At 39.9% G+C, this 19,753-nt stretch overlaps 1 long non-coding RNA gene across 1 annotated transcript; it reads right to left on the minus strand.

Moving 5' to 3' along the window:
• Positions 1-993: 993 nt before the first annotated feature.
• Positions 994-19,313, minus strand: LOC137188280 (uncharacterized). Its single transcript, XR_010929341.1, has 4 exons — positions 19,002-19,313; positions 13,509-13,554; positions 9,818-9,899; positions 994-1,202 (listed from the first exon to the last, which is right to left on the minus strand). It is a non-coding gene; the product is annotated as an uncharacterized lncRNA (long non-coding RNA).
• Positions 19,314-19,753: the final 440 nt, after the last annotated feature.

Raw genomic sequence — 19,753 nt, forward strand, 5'->3', positions numbered from 1 at the left:
TTACCTTGATGAATTTTTGTCACCATTTCCACAAAAACAGAAAAAATAAATAAATAAATAATAAAATAAAATATGTACCCTACTGAACTTTCAAAGAGTTCTGTGATGCTGTGCCTGAGCAAAGTCATGTCTATGAAATGTGAATGAAATTAAAACCTTGTCATAGGACATTTAGCTCTCTTGCTAGCATTAAAAAAAAGTTGCTTATTGACTTTCATGTGGAGTATTAAATGACAAGATTGACACCACTATCATGTTTGTCCATCAAATATGAGACTATATAGCCAGCAGCTGGTTAGCTTAGCTTAGCACAAAGACTGGAAACAGAGGGAAACTGCTAGCCAGGTTCTGTCTAAAGGAAACAACATCCATCTAACAGCACCTTTAAAGTTCAGTAATTGACACATTACATCTCTCTTACCATTGGACAGAGCCAGATTAGCTTTTTCCCCCCCCATGTCCTGTCTTTAGGCTTAATTAAGCTAACCAGCCTGGCTCCAGCTACATATTGACCAGCATGAGAGTGGTACTGACCTTCTGACTCTCTGCAAGAAAGTGAATTAAAGCATTTCCCAAAATGTCTAACTATTGCTTTAACTATCTGATCTGCTACACTCCAGTGTGGTGGAATGAAGGTTACTCATAATAATGAAATGTGCATAACAATGTCATGTATTGAACAAAGCTTATTTGATGCTTCTATGTCCACAGACTTTAAAAATCTCCACATTGCTTCAGGTTATACTGTAGTGGGTCCTAGTCGGTTCACTTTCCATGGAAAAATGCATTCTGTGACTATAAAGAACAGAAGAACGACATCAGAACTTGGATGACTGAAACCATTGTAGAAATATTCAGCGTGTCATGGCACACTGTCAGTTTAAACATCTTTAAAATTACCAGACAGTTTGAGAAACATCAAACTGAAATGTTTATGACTCTAACATTGTACAATGAATGGTAAAGGTATAAATAAGGTGCGTGACACATAGCTCCTTGACAGCCACAAAGAAAAATGCCTTTAATTGGCAGCAGCTGAAGCTAAAATAGATTAGACCTCTTTTCGTTCTGAATGCGAGGGTTTCTCTCCAGCTCCACCAGCTGTTTTTTCCTTAGTCTCGTCCGATCTCAACATCGTGTTGTTCTGGGGGAAAAACGAGGCTGACAGCTTGAGGAAGTCTGATGTCCTGGCACTTATAGGCCTGCAAAAGGAGTGGATAATGCAGTGAAGTGAGGGATGTGGAAGGAGAAAGAGAGCCTGAGGGAGGCAGTCTACTGGACATGCATATGGTCCTCTCCTGGTTAGCTTCTCCACTGCTTCCTCCTCACCACTTATGGCCCCTCGCAACCCTGTCTTATGGCACCTTTGCCAATAAGAATGGGCAAGGCAGCTGTAACCAAGCATGCTCAAGGCCACTGACCTGGAAACGTGGCTCAACCTAGCAAGCCCACTTACTAGCCCCTATTGGATTTGTATGGCCGGGAGAATGTGAACCCCCCCCTCCCCTCCACCCCCGACCCTCCTCCCACTCCATATCACACTGCCCATAATGCTCAGCTTACTGGCAGTTTTATTATTGTCCTACAACACATGTGCAAATGCTCAGTCTAAATATGTATACAGCCAAATCAAGGCAGATTAAAATGTCAACATCCTCCAACACACTTTGTCATGTTAGCATCAATCACAAGCGTTAAGTGAAGTGAACGCTTCAAAAGCTTAGCAAGTCAAGTGTCTGTGTTTGAGGGTTTTCTTTAAAGTGCTCGACTATAATTGTCTTTATTTGGCTGTGATGGATATATTAAGATAAATTTTCCACTGCCTCCCTCCCCTCCATCTTTACTTTATTTCATCACATGTCTGTAAGATATCACACGGTGTGACAATTTCTTAACAAGGCCTGCCTCAAATTTATTCAACAATAGCCTATCACTTCAGAAATTTCTCCCAGAGAATAAAAAAAAAAAAAAAAAACGGGCACGCCATGTTTGTTCAATGACTCAGAATGAGTGAAATTAACAAAGATAATGTGACACTATCTGTCATCAGCCATTACAAATCAATGGACTCTCCATCCGCTGGAGCATATTCCCAATGGTTTTACTTCCTTAAAAGTACAGCAGGTATTTTAATGCGTGATGAAAGGCTCATTTCATTGAAGAGCATGAAATATGAGGGACATGTGACGACTGGGATGCGACCTCCTGTCTCAGAAGCTGCTGGCGGAGACAAGATGGGGAAAAAAATCAAGCGTCACTTTTGAGATGTGACGACGGGCTTTAAACTGAAGTATCTTAACTTGTGTCACGTTTAGAAACAATTAGAGTCCATTGATGTTTGATGGTGGAGTAGGGGACCGCTCATTTTAGACGTTTAGCATTTCAAGTATGCCGACATATCTGACTTGAGACGAAAGGCTGTATTCTACTGATGGTGTAATGACAGACATTGCTTTAGCTTGTCTTACACCCATGTCGTAATCAACTTACTTCAGCATAAAACAAGCAATGGTGACCTAAATTTGCTCCATATCGCCCATTGATGTTACTTCTTTCATTCTATTATGATACATATACGTATGACAACATGGCACTGATTTGAAGTAGGATGTTTGCTGCGCTGTAGCTTGCTTGATCATTTATTTTTGAAGCACAACTTCTTTAAAACCAGTGAAAAGTTGGGTAAAAGCCCTCTGCCAGACAAAGGTCACTCAGCCAAGAGCACAGAGAACATTCTCCTACTTCCCATCCCATTTCTTTAGAAGTGTGGGTGGAGCGAAGGGGTGTCTCTCACACTCTCTCTCCCTGACACACTCCCGCCGCACTGCTGTCCTCAGCATCTCCGTGGGGCGGTGACTAATTGCCCCCGTAAATCACTGTGCGGGCCGCGCGATCCTCCGTTTATTTTTTCTGACAGTAATTTAGTGCTTGCTCTTTTACACACTTGTCATCGCGTGTTTTTCCTCACATTAGAGGCTGGTGGAAAAAGGACGGTAATTAACGGTGCGACGCGCGCTCGCCATGGCTCTTTCATCATAGTGTGATAATTGTGCTCCTTGTCTGTCACAGTAACCTCTCAGTTTCCCCTGGAACTTCCTCAGTGCTATTTGTCAACCCTGAGAAATAGGAAGGATTCCGGGGGCTTGGATGCGATTCGGCTCGCTTCGCTACCGGTTTTCCTATTTGTATCAAGACTGGGTCATTTATATTTCACACAAAACTTGTCAAAAATATTAGCCTTATCCTGCACAGGAAGATAAAAGATATATGGTAAACACACCTGAGTGTTTGATAGCTGAGGAGCTCCACAGCCTTCCCCGCTTTTTATTTCCTTACTCTTTCTTATTCCTGAAAGGAGGGTAAGTCGCAGAGGAGTTGGCAGGGACAGCCTAATAAACAGTCCTTCCATTCATAGTGCTGAGATGCAAAAGCCAGGGCAGTGGGGATGCACAGAACAGCTGAGACCATAGAAAATCCATTCAATGAACTAATCTATTTACAGGAAAGCCCAGTCCACTCATCTCTTTAGAATTTACAGTGGAATAATGCAGTGTATATGCTACAGAACATGTCATATTCTATTTTTATCAGCTGTGGGCAGGTGATTCACTGTCTACCTTGTTATCCTCTGCTGTTCCATGCTGGGGATGCACAGTATCCATCACCCATAACCTGCACCCCAGAGGTTAAGTCATCAATAACTTTGCTGCTGAAAATATTGCAGAGGACTTGGAGGTTTGCGTAAGGTCCTTTGACTGGCTGTCCACGTCCCGCTCCGCATCCCCCTACACCCCCGTCTCCCAACTTCTCCCGGATTTTTTAATATCTTTATTCTCCTGTCACAGACAGGGGCTAATGGGATGTGTGGTCAAGATTTCAGGATCCATCACTGGCTTGCTGAAGAATTAGCATGGGCCCCATGCATCACCTGCCAGAGCTGTCAGGCCTGCTGTCTACCGCGCTTCATTATAGCGCTGGCACTGTGCTGCCTGTCTCCCCTCTGCGTTTGCTTCTCCCCAGCCAGAAACCACAGCTGGAGGGAGAAAAAAGGCCCTACCACGCCCCTCAATGTCAGCCCTGGTCACCATTCACTAAATTAGGATACACTGTCGTGCTTTTAGAAATTAGGAAGAGGAGCGGACGGAGCTTCTGTCTGCCGAGGATGCTCTCTGAGACAAGTGATTCTCCCTCCCTCCTCTTATCCTTTCACTCCTCCTTCTCTCTGTGACATAGCTTTAAGTGTTTTTTTCCCCCCTTTTTCTATCAGGAGTAAAAAGTCTTTAAAAACTATTAGGGTAATTAAGCAGTATTTGGCCCCTGTCGCACTGAAGGAACTATTTGATTACTCATGTCCCTCTGGTTGTGAGTAGAGGGTACTGCTCTCATTTTTGGTGGCTAACCCCCTTGTGCCTCATTCAGAGCCTGGACCCAGAAAACCCCTCGAGAGCCATTCTTTATGTCTCCTCTGCAGCGCAGATTAGACCGGCAGTGCTAAGAAGGTCACAGTGAAAATGAAGAGAGCAAAGCAGGACTACAGCTGGGGACCCTGCCCCGGTCCTTTCCCTCTCCCTCTTATTAGCAAATCAAAGCTGCCTCCAGAAAGATTCACACTCCTCACCTGATTTTGTCCTTTTCCGCTAATCACATAGCCACTTTGCCTTGACTGACAGTTTTCTTTATAATTGGCCCATGATCTGGCAAGGATCTAATAACCAGAAAATCCCCTCTGAGGGTCCGCCGGGCTTGGGCGACCTGTCTACACACACACACGCACGCACACACACACATACACACACACACACACACACAGAGCCTCCACCATCCCCCTAACACCATCTGCAAAGGGCCGTTGCCATGCCACACTGTTTGTGCATGACGGCGGCGAGCTAATCTTAACGTTCAATAATGGTGTGAATATTCAATGAGCAGCCCAGGCAGAGGATCCACAGTAGCACACTCTAATTACTGTTCATTTGCCAGAGTATCAAAGCCTAATTACTGTTCATTTTAATGCTCCAGAGAAAAGGGAGGAGAGTCAAGGCAGGGTTAGAGGAAGATGCCCTCGAGAGATCACTCAGTCAGTCTTTATCCGTCTCTTTCGCTGTCTCTCTGCTCACAGTGAGTTCATTGTCTTTGTGCGTGCGAGCGCTCGTGCCTGTGTGCATCCTGCATGTATTCGCCGCCTGTGTGTTTTATCGTGCGAGCAAACATTCAAAATTTCTTCAAACAAACACGTTAATCAATCACAGAGACAGCTTAGAGGAGAGAAAAAAGAGAAGACATGAGAGCACGAGACGAAGGCAAGAGACAGGGTCCATAATCCCGAGCTTATTGTTTCTGTTCTCTTCTTTATCTGTTTAATGTGTTTTGGGTAAATATCAGACAAGGGAAGGGAGGGGACTGCCGTCATATTGTCTTTGCCTTCACTAGAAGAAAGCTCTTTTTTTTTTTCTCCCTCTCACCTAATCCTGACAGAAGCCACCACAATCACTATCTGCCACCCATTTGACAGTTTCTGTCACCAATTAGCAGCTAAATCAGCATCTCCCAAAACAAGAAAACGAAGCAATTTATATGTCTATTATTTAGCGCTTGTCTAAGTGGGTTTTCTTCTCTTTTCATTCACACCCTCACTCCTTCACATTAGAAAACAGATGACTGCAATGCAGTTGGCGGCTCACTGGTCCTCTCAGATCTTCGGGCTCCCCGCATCGGCGCAGGAGGCCCCTATGGGCGGGGAATAAACCCTGTCTTCCCCTATCGGGAAGTTTGTCTTGTGAATTTTCTACCCCTTGCTCCGCAAAATTTACAAGGCATCGACAACCCCTTTAATGAGGCACACCAAGCTGTTCGCCGGCTTTCCCCATGATAGGATGTTAAATGAAAAGCTGCGTGCAACATGCGCGGTTTGTTATCATTCAATCTGCTTGAGACCGCAAACTGGTCATTATCCAGCCATTATTTTCCTTGATTTACAATCGCGGGTGGAGGAGGCGATTGCTGTGGCTTGTTCTCCCCTCAGTGGGACGGATGGGTACCAGCTTGAAAATTTGCATTTACATGATCCGGCTGAGCAGCTTATTAGATCTGGATATTTATTTTCCACTTAAACCGATGTTTGATTACACTTTAATAAAGAACAGGAAAACCACTGAGGTGGCTGGAACTAACTGATCCCACCCAGTGGTTTCTCTGGGATTTTGTGTAATGAAATGAAAGGGACAAAAGATAAGGAAGCTTTAATGCTTTATAACAGGGACACAAATGAAGATGATTTGCAGGACATGCATGGGGATGCAAGGGGAAAAAATCCTGCAAAACACATCCTTCAACACAGCTAAACTGATGTTGTCAGAGTAAAATCATACTGGATAACATTGAAAAACAACATTCAGATCACATAAAGGCAGGTTAAGCCTGCTGTTAGGAAGATAACGCAAAGCATCCACAAGTATATAAATACAGTAAAATCTAAGAAAAAACATCAGGAACAAGGGAAGGTAAAACCCAAATCACGAAGACCAGAAAAAGACAGTGTTGTTCTTTTGAGACTTCCAAACAGTGAGTGCTTAGTAATTGCAGCACCTTATGGAAAGACTAGAGATTATTTTCATTATTGATTAATCTACAGTTTGCTGGATGCATTTTGCGTTTGCTGTATAAAATGTAAGGTAATATATTATTGTGGTGGGTATATTGTGCTAAAGCCCAACATGATCATCGTCATCAAAATGCTTTTTTTGTCCAAACAACATTTCAAACCCTACAGATTTACAATTCATTATCACATAAGACAAAGAAAAGTAGCAAATCCTCACAATTAAGAAGCAGAGCAATTGTTGTCTAAAGAATTAGCTAAACAATTAATCAACTCTCAAAATAGTTGATTACTTTTTGGTTGATTGTTTAATCAAATAATCAGTTGATCAATATGATGATATACATGTATATTGCAAGATGATAGAAATTTGTCAGCTGTTAAGAGAATTTTTATTATATTTCAGAATTATTACAGTTGGATTTATGGGATTTTTTGCAGCAATGGGTAAAGAATACTGAGATGTTCTGTATTTAAAGACTCCTCCAGACATGTTTTAACAAATTTAAAATACTCTGCTTTGAATTCAAGTTCAATTACTTCATTAAAAAAAAACTTAAAATTACATCTACTCCTTCTGCCTCATTGAAAAATCCAGAATCTATAAAAATATTTTGATTTCGAAAGTTTAACTGTTGGACACAAGATGACTTCTAGTTCACTGAGAAGTCCACTCACTTATATAAGCTGTCTGCTCGACCGCTATTGGTTTTCAAACTAGTTGTGATGAGTGTGAAAACAACCTTCTAGTGTCAAACTCTGCACAGTGAGGCTCAAACATCGAAGTGAAGTACAAGCAAAATACATTTTTGAGTGGAGGGGCGCTTTAATTCTCCTGTGCTTATTTTGCTTGTGTAAAGTGTTCTATATCACAATATATATTGAAATATAAAATTACATATACAGTGACACACAGGATTTTTCCTTTATCATCCACTCTGAATGTGATCACATAGTCTTGTTGCTCAACAAAAATCCTTTTCTTCTTAAGTAGGGTCTTGTTGTGTACATGTATTGAGGGTCAAAAGGTAAAAACTTCAGGGTAATGGATATTGAATAACTATTGATGCTGACTGTACAAAAAGAAATCCTGTCCCACCTGACAGGACATATGGGAATATAAAACAAATGAGTTTGTCAGCTAACGCAAACATGGAAAACACAGACTACAAGCTGTAATTGCTTATGGACATTTGCTTTAAGCCAAGTGATGTTACACTTGACTTAATCAATATTTGCCTTAAAAAGCCATTCATAACCAAGTCACAGCTGATGAATAAGTGGCAACAGTAGCGTGTATCTCTAGTGTAAAGCAAAAGGTCATGATCTGTGTTGGGGGCGGTGTCCTTTCTGGACGATGATGCATGCGACTCAAACAATAGGCTCGTTTATGCCACAGACACAAGAAGCAGAGTATAATACCTCATGAATAGTGTAAGATAATGACAGAAGGCTGATATTCAAGTCTTTAAGAAATCATAAGTAAACTTGAGTTAGAATTTCGCTACAGTGGAATCACACATACATTACACGCCTTTCCCACACATAAACACAAACATAATTCCTCTCTCCCAGTGCCTGTAACTACTGCTTGTTGTCTATCGAACAGCACAGGCACACAGAGAGAAAATGCAGAGGTGAGCCCTTGGCCTGGAGTGCCCCTCATTTAAGACGATCGACAAAATCAATAAAGTGAAGTATGTTTCCTCGCTCTTTTGGCTCCGTTCCCGCTCCTGAAGCATTCCCTCAAGTAACCTACTCCAGCTGAGTTCTATTACTGCAGCTCTTCCCCCACATGTATACATCCTCAACCACTCTGTCTTCCCCTCAGCAAATAAAAAATTCCACCAGCACAAACTATATGGTGTTCTAATGGTTAACGCAGCGGTGAAAAACAAGCCGAGCCTCGGCACAAATAACAGAGGACGACCTCAAAAGTGTCTGTTTTCGACTTAAACACTGAGCTTTTACACATCAACTTGTATAATGGAAATTGTTCATTATGCTTGCATGCTAATTTTCAGGAGCAGAGAAAGTGTAGTTGAGAAAAAAAAAATGATGACATGTATTTAATTTGTTTTTACTGTAAGCAATTGATAGGCTATTAGCTACTGATTGAACAATAGTTTGGTTGAAACATTTTGTAATAAACAACCTACATGAACATCATGATTAAATAAGCAACATTAAGGGAATAGAACAACATTTAGGGAAACACACGTATCCACTTTCTTGCCCAGAGTTACACGAAAAGATCAATAACATTCTCCTGGCTGTACGCTAAATATGAAGCTACCGCTAGCAACCGGTTAGCTTAGCTTAGCATAAAGACATGAAACACAGGAAAACAGGAAGCTTGGCTTTGTCCAAAGGTTACATATACACACACACACACACACACACACACACAAACACACACACACACAGATCAATCTTTTCATCTAACTTTTAACTATTCCTAAGAGATTGAACTATCCACTATTTTACTGGATGGATCTCACAGCTGCAATTGGCAGACTTTCTGTGTTAGCCATTTTGCATCCCTCTTTTCACAACTCATGTTAATTCCATTTAAATGCATTTGAATGGGAACATAATACAGCATAAGACAAGTCAAAACAGTCAGTCTATGTGGGAGCTTCAGTGCTTCATTTGGAGCCAACTTCTGTACAGTAGCAATAGTCTTGTGAATTCTGTGTACCTCTCTACTATAAACTGAAAAGCAAAAACGCCATAAGATTATCTATCTTTCAAAAGAGATGATACTTCACTTCAAAGCTGTCCTCGTACACCCCGAAGAAAGCTTTGTGGCAGAACCATCAGCAGTTTCAATAAATATCACATAAGAGAAAAAGTTGCTGCTTTTCCTCTTTTTTTTTATTCTCAGTATTCCCAATTAGCTAGCACCTTTCGGAGTGTTGACTCTCTCCATTGGTTACTGTTCTAATGGGAGAGGGAATGAATATATCTTGGGATTTGAAGTGTTTGATTGACGCAGAGACATCTCTGGGCTGTGTACCCATCAACATGAAAGTAAACCAGGAGTAAAATGTACAAAACATTAAAAACTGCTATTCAGTTTTGATAAATTTATTTGTCAGTGAAATGCCATTCATGCATTTCTGATTACAACATCATTACCTATATCACAGTCATTCATTAGTAACTTTGTTAGCCTTTGTTTTCCTGTTAACTCTACTGTATAACTCATATATATACCTGGATAGCAGACAACGGAGTATGACTCAGTCAGCCTTCGTAGTGACATCTTTCATGAACGGTTCCCACTGGCCAGCATAACCTGCCAAAACAAAAGTGTATGCTGTGATTTGCTACCATTATATTCCCTCTTGAAGAAATAGTTTGCCAAATATGCTTATTTGATTTCCAGCCAAAAGTTAGATGAAGAGATTAATACATATATAAAAATATGAAGCAGGAGCCAGCTAACTGAGCTTAGCATAAGGAGTGCAAACAGCGGGACACAGCTAGCCTGGCTCTGTTCAGAGGCAACAAAATCCAACAACAGCAGCTCACTAATTAACATGATATATCTTGGTTTAATCCATACAAAAACAGAGGTGTAAAAACAAAAAGTTGTGGTTTTACATGGCGTTATGTGCAGGACGGAGCCAGTCTAAACATTCCTTTAAGCACCTGATAATATTCAGCAAAACCGCTTATTTAGTCTGAAACAGGAATTAAATTGGGCACATTGTAACAGTGCTACTGCGTTTATTGTTCACCAAATGAATTCCTGTGGTTCTGGCCGCAGAAACATTTGACTCTATGTGCTCTTTGTGTATAAAAAAACAATTTCAAAATACCTATGCTCCGTGTTCTAATAAGTACTCTTTGAGGTGTGAGAGATGAGGGGGGAAACAAAGCTAGAGTCTGCAAGGTCAAATCTTTGGGTTCATAGACCCCGAGGAGGTAAATTGATTGTTGAGTGTTAGGGGAGGGGTAGGAGGTAAGCATTTAACTGCTGACAGACAAACTCTGGCCCTGCAGGGGAGAGCAGGCAGCACATTGCTTGACATCATTTCCACAGGCCTGTGTTCCACAATCCTCTTTTGTTCAATGGGGCAAGACCCTGTGCTTTTGTTACAATTAACCTATTAGGAGAAGCCTTTCATTCACAGGTGATTCCATACTCCCTTGTGTGCCTCAATAACACAATTTTGATCTGAGGGACTACGGCCTAAAGACATTTGCCGGATAAATTCTGTTGAAAAGTGGAAGATGTTTCATCAAATGCGATAGGTCAGCTCTAGCACGGTCCTATGAAAACTTAGCCGCATTTTGGTAAAATAAACAACATTAACCACACTTCATATCCCTTGTTGTTTGGAATAAATGTGTTGTTTCTGCAGTGTAAATGTAGTATGGCCTGCAATAAAAACAAATGACTCTTACCCTCGGTGAAAAACATAAAAGTATTTAAAAATTGACCCCTAGGGTCTGCTTTGTCCGTGGCTGGAGGCATTATTATACCCTGGTTGTCACAAAGTACCCCCTCAGGTCATTACTCCCGGGCAGCCATGGACCCTCTGGCAGAAGCTGAGCTCCATTATCTGGGACGCAGAGTGGGGCTGAGCGGAGCAAAGAGAAGAGGGGAACGAAGGGGACGCACTGGCCGTGGATCTGAGGAAAAGGAGATGTAGCGGGAGATGGCACCGTTCTGATGTGACGTTTTCTGGGGCCTCGCCCAGGCCTGGAAGCCGCCCATTTGGGACAGGTTCTAGTGGTAGCTGGCATGTGCTGGCAGAGAAATACTTAACCCAATCAGGAACATAATTGCATATTTTTTCATCTGCTTTTCATTTGATGCATATATTCTCTTTAGTTAAATTGTTTCTTTCTCGCCAGTTCCAGCCCATTGGAGTGCAGATGAGAGTGATATGCTTTTTTGTGTACTAAATCAAAGCAAAAGCCCATTGTAAAATACGTCAGCATCATCATTCTGAGGCCAAACAAAGAAATATGTGTCAAGCCACACAGCCATCACAATGCTTAGTGCATAATGTATACTAAAACAATGCATTAACTCTATAAATCAAAAATAGGGTAGTATAATAGTGTATAGAGTGCTGTCTATAGGTATTTGGACAGTGACATGTTGTATTTGTATTGTACTTTTGATGAAATAGTGTCTATAGGGTTCAAGTGTTGACTTTCAGCTTCTCAAACACAAACTGTGTTTGAGAAACTGTGTTTGAGAGTGTCCACATCTGTATCTGCTGAATAGTGTAGTAGTATTCATAGTGCTTTTCATACACAGGCCCCAATTGTACAACAATGCAGTGTCTGACATTTGTGTTTTTCAGTCTCATCAACTATTAGATGGAATGCCATGAAATAATTTTCCGACATCTATTTCTCCCACAGGATTAATTTTAATGACTTTGGTTTCCCCTAACTTTTCAACTAGCACCATCATCTAAATTTAATTTTATCTGAGAATTTCAGTCTAAATATTTACAAAACTCGGGACATTCTCATTAGCCTCAGCTATTTAGTGCTAATTAGCATATCGTAGCATGTTAACACGCTGAACAAAGATGGTGAACGATAAGTGAACGAATGAATGATAAATATTATGCTTGCTTAGCAACAGTATTGTGAACGTGTTAGCATGCTAATGTTAACATTTAACTCTGAGCATCGCAGTGCCCAAGCACATCTTCATAGAGCCGCTTCCATGGCTGTACACTTTTAGTCTTGTTGAGTCAAGTTTCTGTCTACCTGACAAATGTCCTAGAATCACTTCCCTTTTAGCTTAGTTTGAGGGAAAGATCTGGCTCTTAGCTGCTAAATGCTCCACTACACAAACAAGCTACTTGCTAACATTTTTTGTGGGTTGTTTGGTGCTGGGCATGTGTTGTACAGTGGGTTTACAATGGGAAATTATGTTGATGAAAGCTGTGAGACGGAACCAAAATGGTAAAGTTGCGGGCTGTAAAAGTAAAACACTGAACTGACCTGCAGAGACAAGTAGTAATATGTGGGTTTGTCACTATGAGTGACATGTAGTCATTTGATCCATATAAAAATATGCATTAGGGCAGCTTTAAGTGTACAGTATGTCAACTTGTGCAATGACTCTATCCTTCTAAAACTGGTCAACAATGTACTGAGTAATGGTTCCTATGCAATTTATCTGATGAACTACCTAACAACAACTCAGCTGAATGCTACATGTAATTTAATACCCATCAACAACTCCGCTGATTGAGAACACATTTACAGGTCTGTACTTGTATATGCAGCACAGAGTTTGGAATTGTGTGTGCCTTACATGTTTATTTATAGAAATAATATATAGCATCAGTAATAGAGTCATCACTAATTTCAAGTTAAATGTGTAAAAGAAACAATTTCATGTAAATTCGTAAATCTTCTTGGTATTACAGGGTACATACTGAATAAGAGTTCGCAATTATAATATGTAACTGAGCGTCATTGTGCTCCATGGGTTCTACAGGCTGTGGCATGCTCTGTAGACACACACTGAAACATGATTGGGTGATTGTTTTGTTTTTAAAGAGAGTAATGATTTTATTTATTTTTTTTTTTTATTTTATTTTTTTTAAGATTCAGGCAGCGCAGGGGTTTTTGAAATTACTCTGTTTAGTGACTATGAAATTCTAAAATTTGTAATACTATGATAAGATTTAAAGCCAATAATGTGACACAGTAGCTGTTTTGGAATTTATGCAAATTTCTCTGCATGAACTCTCATATGAGGAAATGTAGAACACTGTTGATTTTTTGTGTAATTACTCATTCATTAAGTCTTTGGTTTGATAACCATCATGCACTATGTTCTGACTGTATTTCTTCCTCTCTTCCAGGGAATCACATGTGCACGTCAGACCGTCAATCAAACATGACAGCTATTTACACTCACTGGGTGAGATGAAAGGTTCTGGGTCTATCACTCAGGCCCCATTCACCTAAGAGAATGGGAAAGAAGACAGACAAAGCAGGAAAAAGGCCTGTAAATTTTTATATTCTGGGCTGTCTCGGATGCTTTCCTATGGCAGGCACAAAGACGTGCACGCAAACTCACAACAGCGCTCACGGGTGTGTGTGAGCGTGTGCAGAGTTACAGCAGAAACACAGACACACACAGTGTTACTAATGTTGCGGTGCGGGTCTTTGATGTTCAAGGTGCTGTATCTGTTGTGCATGTCTGTCCTCTCAAATCATTTCCAGCACTGGGAGTAAAACATGGAAACAAAGGCAAACAACATATTCAAAAGTGTCAAATGACACATCTGGTGTTTCATGTTAGCTGGATGGCGACATGGAAGCAACTTCAGTCAGTTAAGATGCAGGACAGACTAATAGACGCTGGCTGCTGCAGGAGGTGAGAGGTTAGAGAGGCAGGGAGTATCCATCCCCGTCATGAATTATCCTCCAGGAAAACTAACTCTAATTAGACTGCGAATAAATTGTTGATTAAAGACTTCAAAGTTAGCATTAAAAGAGGAGGATAAAGACTCTAACCTGACGCACAGAGTAGTGGTGTCGACAGAAATTAACTGAAAACCAATATGATGACCGATTAATGATTTAAGTCATTCACAAAACAAAAGTGTCATTCTGTGGTTCCAGCTTCTCAAAGGGGAGGATTTTCTGCTTTTCTCTGTTTTCATTGTAGTTTGAATGCCTTTGGCTTTTGAGTGTCAGACACAATAAGTAAATTGAACTTTGCTCTCTGAGAACCTGTAATGGTAATTTCTCCTCAATATTTTGGTGATATTTTGTAGACTAAATGATTTTTTGTAATTGATAGATTGGTCAATAATATAAATGTTATTTAGTGGTATTATTTAAACCCGTTCTCATTCCCAGGTCATCAAATACCAACGCTTTGACACGACCCTCGGCATCTGATACTGACGCACAAGGCACCCTGGGCTTTCAACTTACTCCAATGTAAACCCATCTGTGTCATTATTAGATCAATTTTTCAACATGTAGTATCACGGCATTTCATGAAATTTAATCTATATAATGTATTTCAAATGGAAGTATCTTAAAAAGTGACACCGACGGGTGTGACAAAGCATCGGTATTTGACAAGTTGGGAGTGAGAACGGGATGATTATTTTCATTTCAATCACATACTACAGCAACTTATGTCACTCATCAGCACCTTCAGACAGTGACTAATCTATGAAATGACAATCTGCGCACACCACTCAATAGCAAATCCTTAAAAGGAATAGTTTTGGGAAATAAGCTTATTTGGTCTCTTGCTAAGAGTAAGATGAGAAGATTGATACCACTCTCTGTCTGTATGTTAAAACGGAGCTGGAGCAAGGAGGTGATTAGCCTAGCTTAGCATAAAGACTGGAAGCAGAAGAAAACAGTTAGCCTGGCTCTGTCCAAAGTTCAAAAATATGCCCACCATTTCTAAAGTGTGCTAATTAAAACAAAGTTATGTCTTTTGTTGAATCCGTATGCAAACAGAAATGTAAAAATGAATGAGGTGTAAATTTCAATTTCTTGTCAGAAATCTTGGCAACATGGAGGATGATGTTCTCTATTGGCAGTAGAACCTGACCAATATATTGGAATGGGAAACATTATTGGCCAATTTTACGTAGCTTATCACAGATATATCAGTATACTGATATATACTGGATGTGGGCCAATAAGAAATAGCATTTTTCAACTTTATCACACAGTACAGACATTGGTCACAATTTAATTTAATTTAATTTAATTACCACATTTAAGGGATTCTTATCAAATGTCATTGTTTATACTTTGCTTATGTAAAAAATGCATATCAGATTGTTAACAAAACTTCAAAGGTTGCTGAAAGATGTGAGCCAATGTGTGTAGCACTTAATCTGAAGGTAATCTCAGTTCTCAGGCACATAGCACCTTCATCTCTTTAGTGGAGACTACCTTAAAAAAGGGAAGTACCAGTGTTTTTGCAGGTTTTACTATAATATATACTTTACAGTTAAAGGACCAGTGTGTAAGATTTAGTGGCATCTAGTGGTGAGGTTGCAGATTGCAACCACATGAATACCCCTCTCAAGCGTCCCAAGCATGAAGGAGAACTACGGTGGCCGCGAAACTCGCAAAAAACGTGAAGAATGCAGGGAAAAAACGTGAAAGGCCCTCTCTAGAGCCAGTGTTTGGTTTGTCCATTCTGGGCTACTGTAGAAACATGGTGGTACAACACAGCGGCCTCCATGAAAGAAGACCCGCTCCCTATGTAGATATAAAGGGCTCATTTTAAGGTAACGAAAATACAATGATTCTTATTTTCACTGGATTATACACTAATTAAAACATACATATGAATAGTATATTTCATTTCTACCAAGTCCGTTCCACCAGATACAGATTTAAGAGTGTAGATTATTTGAAAAGTTCATTGTTACCACACAATATAACTATGATCAAAAAAAAAAAAAAAATCTGAAATGACATTTACTGTAATGGATTGTCTATTTCAAACAGGTTTTTAAGTCTTTAAGTCCCTTCCCTTTAATACTCTCATACTGGTGTTTTTGGCCAAAGCAGTCAGTTGTGTTGAGCGAAAAAGCTCTGATAAACCCACTGTACACTATTTAAGATTTCAAGAGAGTTCACATTGGACTTAAATTTGTGGCCAGAAACACAACTCCAAATGAAAGATAATGTTGCTACGTAAATGCTGGATGCTGGAAGTGTGCCATATTAATTTAAAAGGTAATAATTTGTCAATGATGTGTTCACAACTTGTCTCTGCTGCCCCCAAGTGGCCAATGACTCCATCAGCACACAGAATATGTACAGGAGATTGGCTTGATCAGTGACTCACTGATACAAGACAGCTGTGACTTTAAGCTCCAGTAATAACTGCTCATTTCTGTGTAAAACAACACAAAGGCATCCATCCCATGCCGCATGCCAGCACTGGCTTTAGAAATGATAATCAAATGACTCTGAAAGGCGTGGAGGAAAACAACTCGACATGTCTTATAAATCATTTCAGAAAATAATAATAGATACCGAAATACATTTGACAATTATTGGCTGAGGGGAAACTTTTCAAATAAACAGCTTTATGGTAAGTCATATCACTTGGCAGTTGATCATCATGATCACTCCTGGATTGTCCCAGAAGGTGGCATATTTATTAGTATGCAACAGATGGGGAGCCTGCGTTTTCCTTGCTAAGGCTCCTGAAATGGGTCTTTTGGTAGCAGTATAAATATGATGAACTGTAGCCTATAACAGGCACTGGATCCCTCACAAGGACAAAACGTCCAAATGAGCAGCAAAAGTCGTGTTGTAGCTGCTTTACAACAGTGCCATCAATGATTGATCTACACCCTGCTGAGCCACTACAGGAAACAAAGTATAGAGCCTATAATTTAGTTGGAAAACAATGCATGAGACCGTCAGGTTGTGCATCCATTTCAGCACAAGCATTCCCCGGTGAAGAGAGATCATTAAACTACCAAGCGCTTTGCAATATGGTGTAGTCAATGTCACTGAAAAGATGGGACAATAAAGTGAGGTAGGGGGTTGCAACAGCAGGGAGAGAGCATGGAGATGTATTAATGTCACATAGGCTTTAGCCTGCCTCCTTAAGCCCTGCAAAGAGTCACCCAAGCCAATTTCCATTATCATATTGATTGAAATAGTTCATCATAGTGTAATTTTAGGTTTATCGCCACCCGGTTGGGAATAAGACCAAAGCATTATCCAACAAAAGCTATTGTTCCAGGGGACGTTTCGCTGTTCCAGTTCATTGATGGAGTTGATTAAGTTTAAATGAAGCAGACACTGGATAAAAGTGAGGGTATTGACCAGCGAGTGGTGTGCCGCGCTTGAAAAAGCCTGATACATGCGGAAAAGCAAGATTTGCTAAATGCTCTAATCTTCAATCAAATCTAACATCAATACAGACAAAGTTTGGTAATGAGAGATTCAATGAAGCATGCAGTAGAGAGAATTAATCCCCCTCGCCTAAACTGAGTTCAACTTTGAAGCTTGCTCCTCAGGATAGATAGTTATCTAAATGCTAAATAAGAAACGTATTGTACTTTTCACAGCATACTAATCATTTGTTCATTTTGTCTCCCTTATTTGTTCTCTCACACATCCCAGTTGTTGATCTGGTGATTAGATCAACCTTGGATAGTGGAGGAGAATGGAATAATGAGATTTGATGCACACCAGCCTGTAACGCTTAGGCCAGTGGCGACGCTGCCACCGTGTACTGTTACAGTTCACAGAGAGGGAAATAGGGCAAGAAGAAATGAAGAGCATTTAAAGTGTGGTCTAAAGATGCCTTTGCACTAGTCCACAGGTTATGAGGAAGAAATTCTGAATTTTTAGGGAGCTTCATTAGTGGTTTACTGAGATGCAGGAAAACTAATTCTTAATTTATAGAAGCCTGAATTCTTATTTTAGAAAAATCACCAATTGTGAGCTTATTATGCTTTAATGTGTTAACCTTTTTGCCGTGTGCCCACTTAAGTATCCTCTCTGGACATGTTTTAAGACCTAAGATTAAAAAAAAACTTTCTCTTTCTCATCTTTGAATAATGATTTGTGTCTGATGTGGTTTTTCCACAAAGAAAGTTCAATTAACTAAAATTAAAAATTCTTAAAAACATATATCCCTCACCTTCATTGGAAAAAATATATAAATATGCAAATATTTGTAATGTCAAAAGCTTAACCGCTGGACACAAACTGTCTCCTACTAGTCAATTCTCAGTGTTTGCGCACTGGAGGCTTCATGTGTCCACATCATATTTGTGTAAGTTGCATACTGGACGAGGATTGGCTCCAAACTACTTGTGATGTCACACATCATGTGGTACATGTGTTTAAAGATTTAAGGTGAGCACAGAGAAACTTTCTACTTTTAGCAGATGAATGTGAGAATGTGAGAGAACTCTGCACACATTATTCTGCACATTGAAGCTCAAACATCAAACTGAAGTAACAAGAAGAAAAACACATTTTTGAGTGGAGGGGGACTTTAAAATGAAGCTATGTCTATTATCTCAACTTAAGAGTGATTTGGGCTTCTATAAAAGATTCAAATACTGAGTTGAAAAGGGTAAACTATGCAGTATTTCACAAAAAATGTAATTTTGTGTGCTAGGATTTTTTTTCTTCCCTCTCCCATTAATCAGCTTGTGACTCTTCAGATTTCTCTTGTGACCCTTTGGGGGGTCTCGGACTCCAGCTTGGGAACCACTCCACTAGATAATCAGAAGGCCGTGTAGGAAGACTTTACAATTGATAGTTTAGAGAGAAGAAGCAATGGAGACACTGAGCCCCTTCATAACAATGTGTTTTATATCATAGCATGGGATCCTATTGAAGGCGCCAACATGTGCTTAATGGTGTAATGTCACAAATGTTTTACCTTATGCAGGTGAGATGACATCATTCAGCTCCCATAAACGTTCACATGACCCATCAACCATCCGCGCAAACTGAGCGCTTTCTCAATTATTTGCAAACATATTTGTCACATAGGCTAACTTTCTGGCACTAACTTTACAAACTACCGCGGTCTTCACGGGTAAAGCACCTGCTGTTAGTCAATGTCGCAGTAAGGTAATGTGCTAATAGTGACTGAAACAACTGTAAACCAGTATTTTACTGTGCACGTGTTTTGTTTTAGCTTTCAACCGACCCTTCAACCGCCATTTACCTGTATTTCCTGAATTTAAACTTAAACCTCGTGACCGAGCGTCACGTGACCTTTTATAAGGAAGGGGGGCAAAATAAAAAAGAAAATGTTCAGAAGTAGGGTGGGTATTAAAGATCTGGTTGTATTTTATCATGAATTTATTTATTTATTATTTCTCATAAGATTGTTTTTATATTTATTTATAAATAAATATATTTACTTATTTATGTGTTTGATTCTGTTTGTAAGGGATTTAATGGTCAAGGGTGACCTCCGAAATTAACCAACACACACAACACAGGACGGATATTTGCCTATTGTAAATGTGACTTTTGAACATATTACCGTATAGCATGACAGAAATAATCTGCATTTGAATTTCTGTATAAATATTTTTTTTTCTTCTCCAAAAACAGAAATATGAGCTTCCGGTGTCATATTAATATGTTTTAAAAATTCTAAAGGTGAATTAAATCCCCTCT

The sequence above is a fragment of the Thunnus thynnus genome, chromosome 8, assembly GCF_963924715.1.
Source record: "Thunnus thynnus chromosome 8, fThuThy2.1, whole genome shotgun sequence".
Classification (NCBI taxonomy): Eukaryota; Metazoa; Chordata; class Actinopteri; order Scombriformes; family Scombridae; genus Thunnus; species Thunnus thynnus.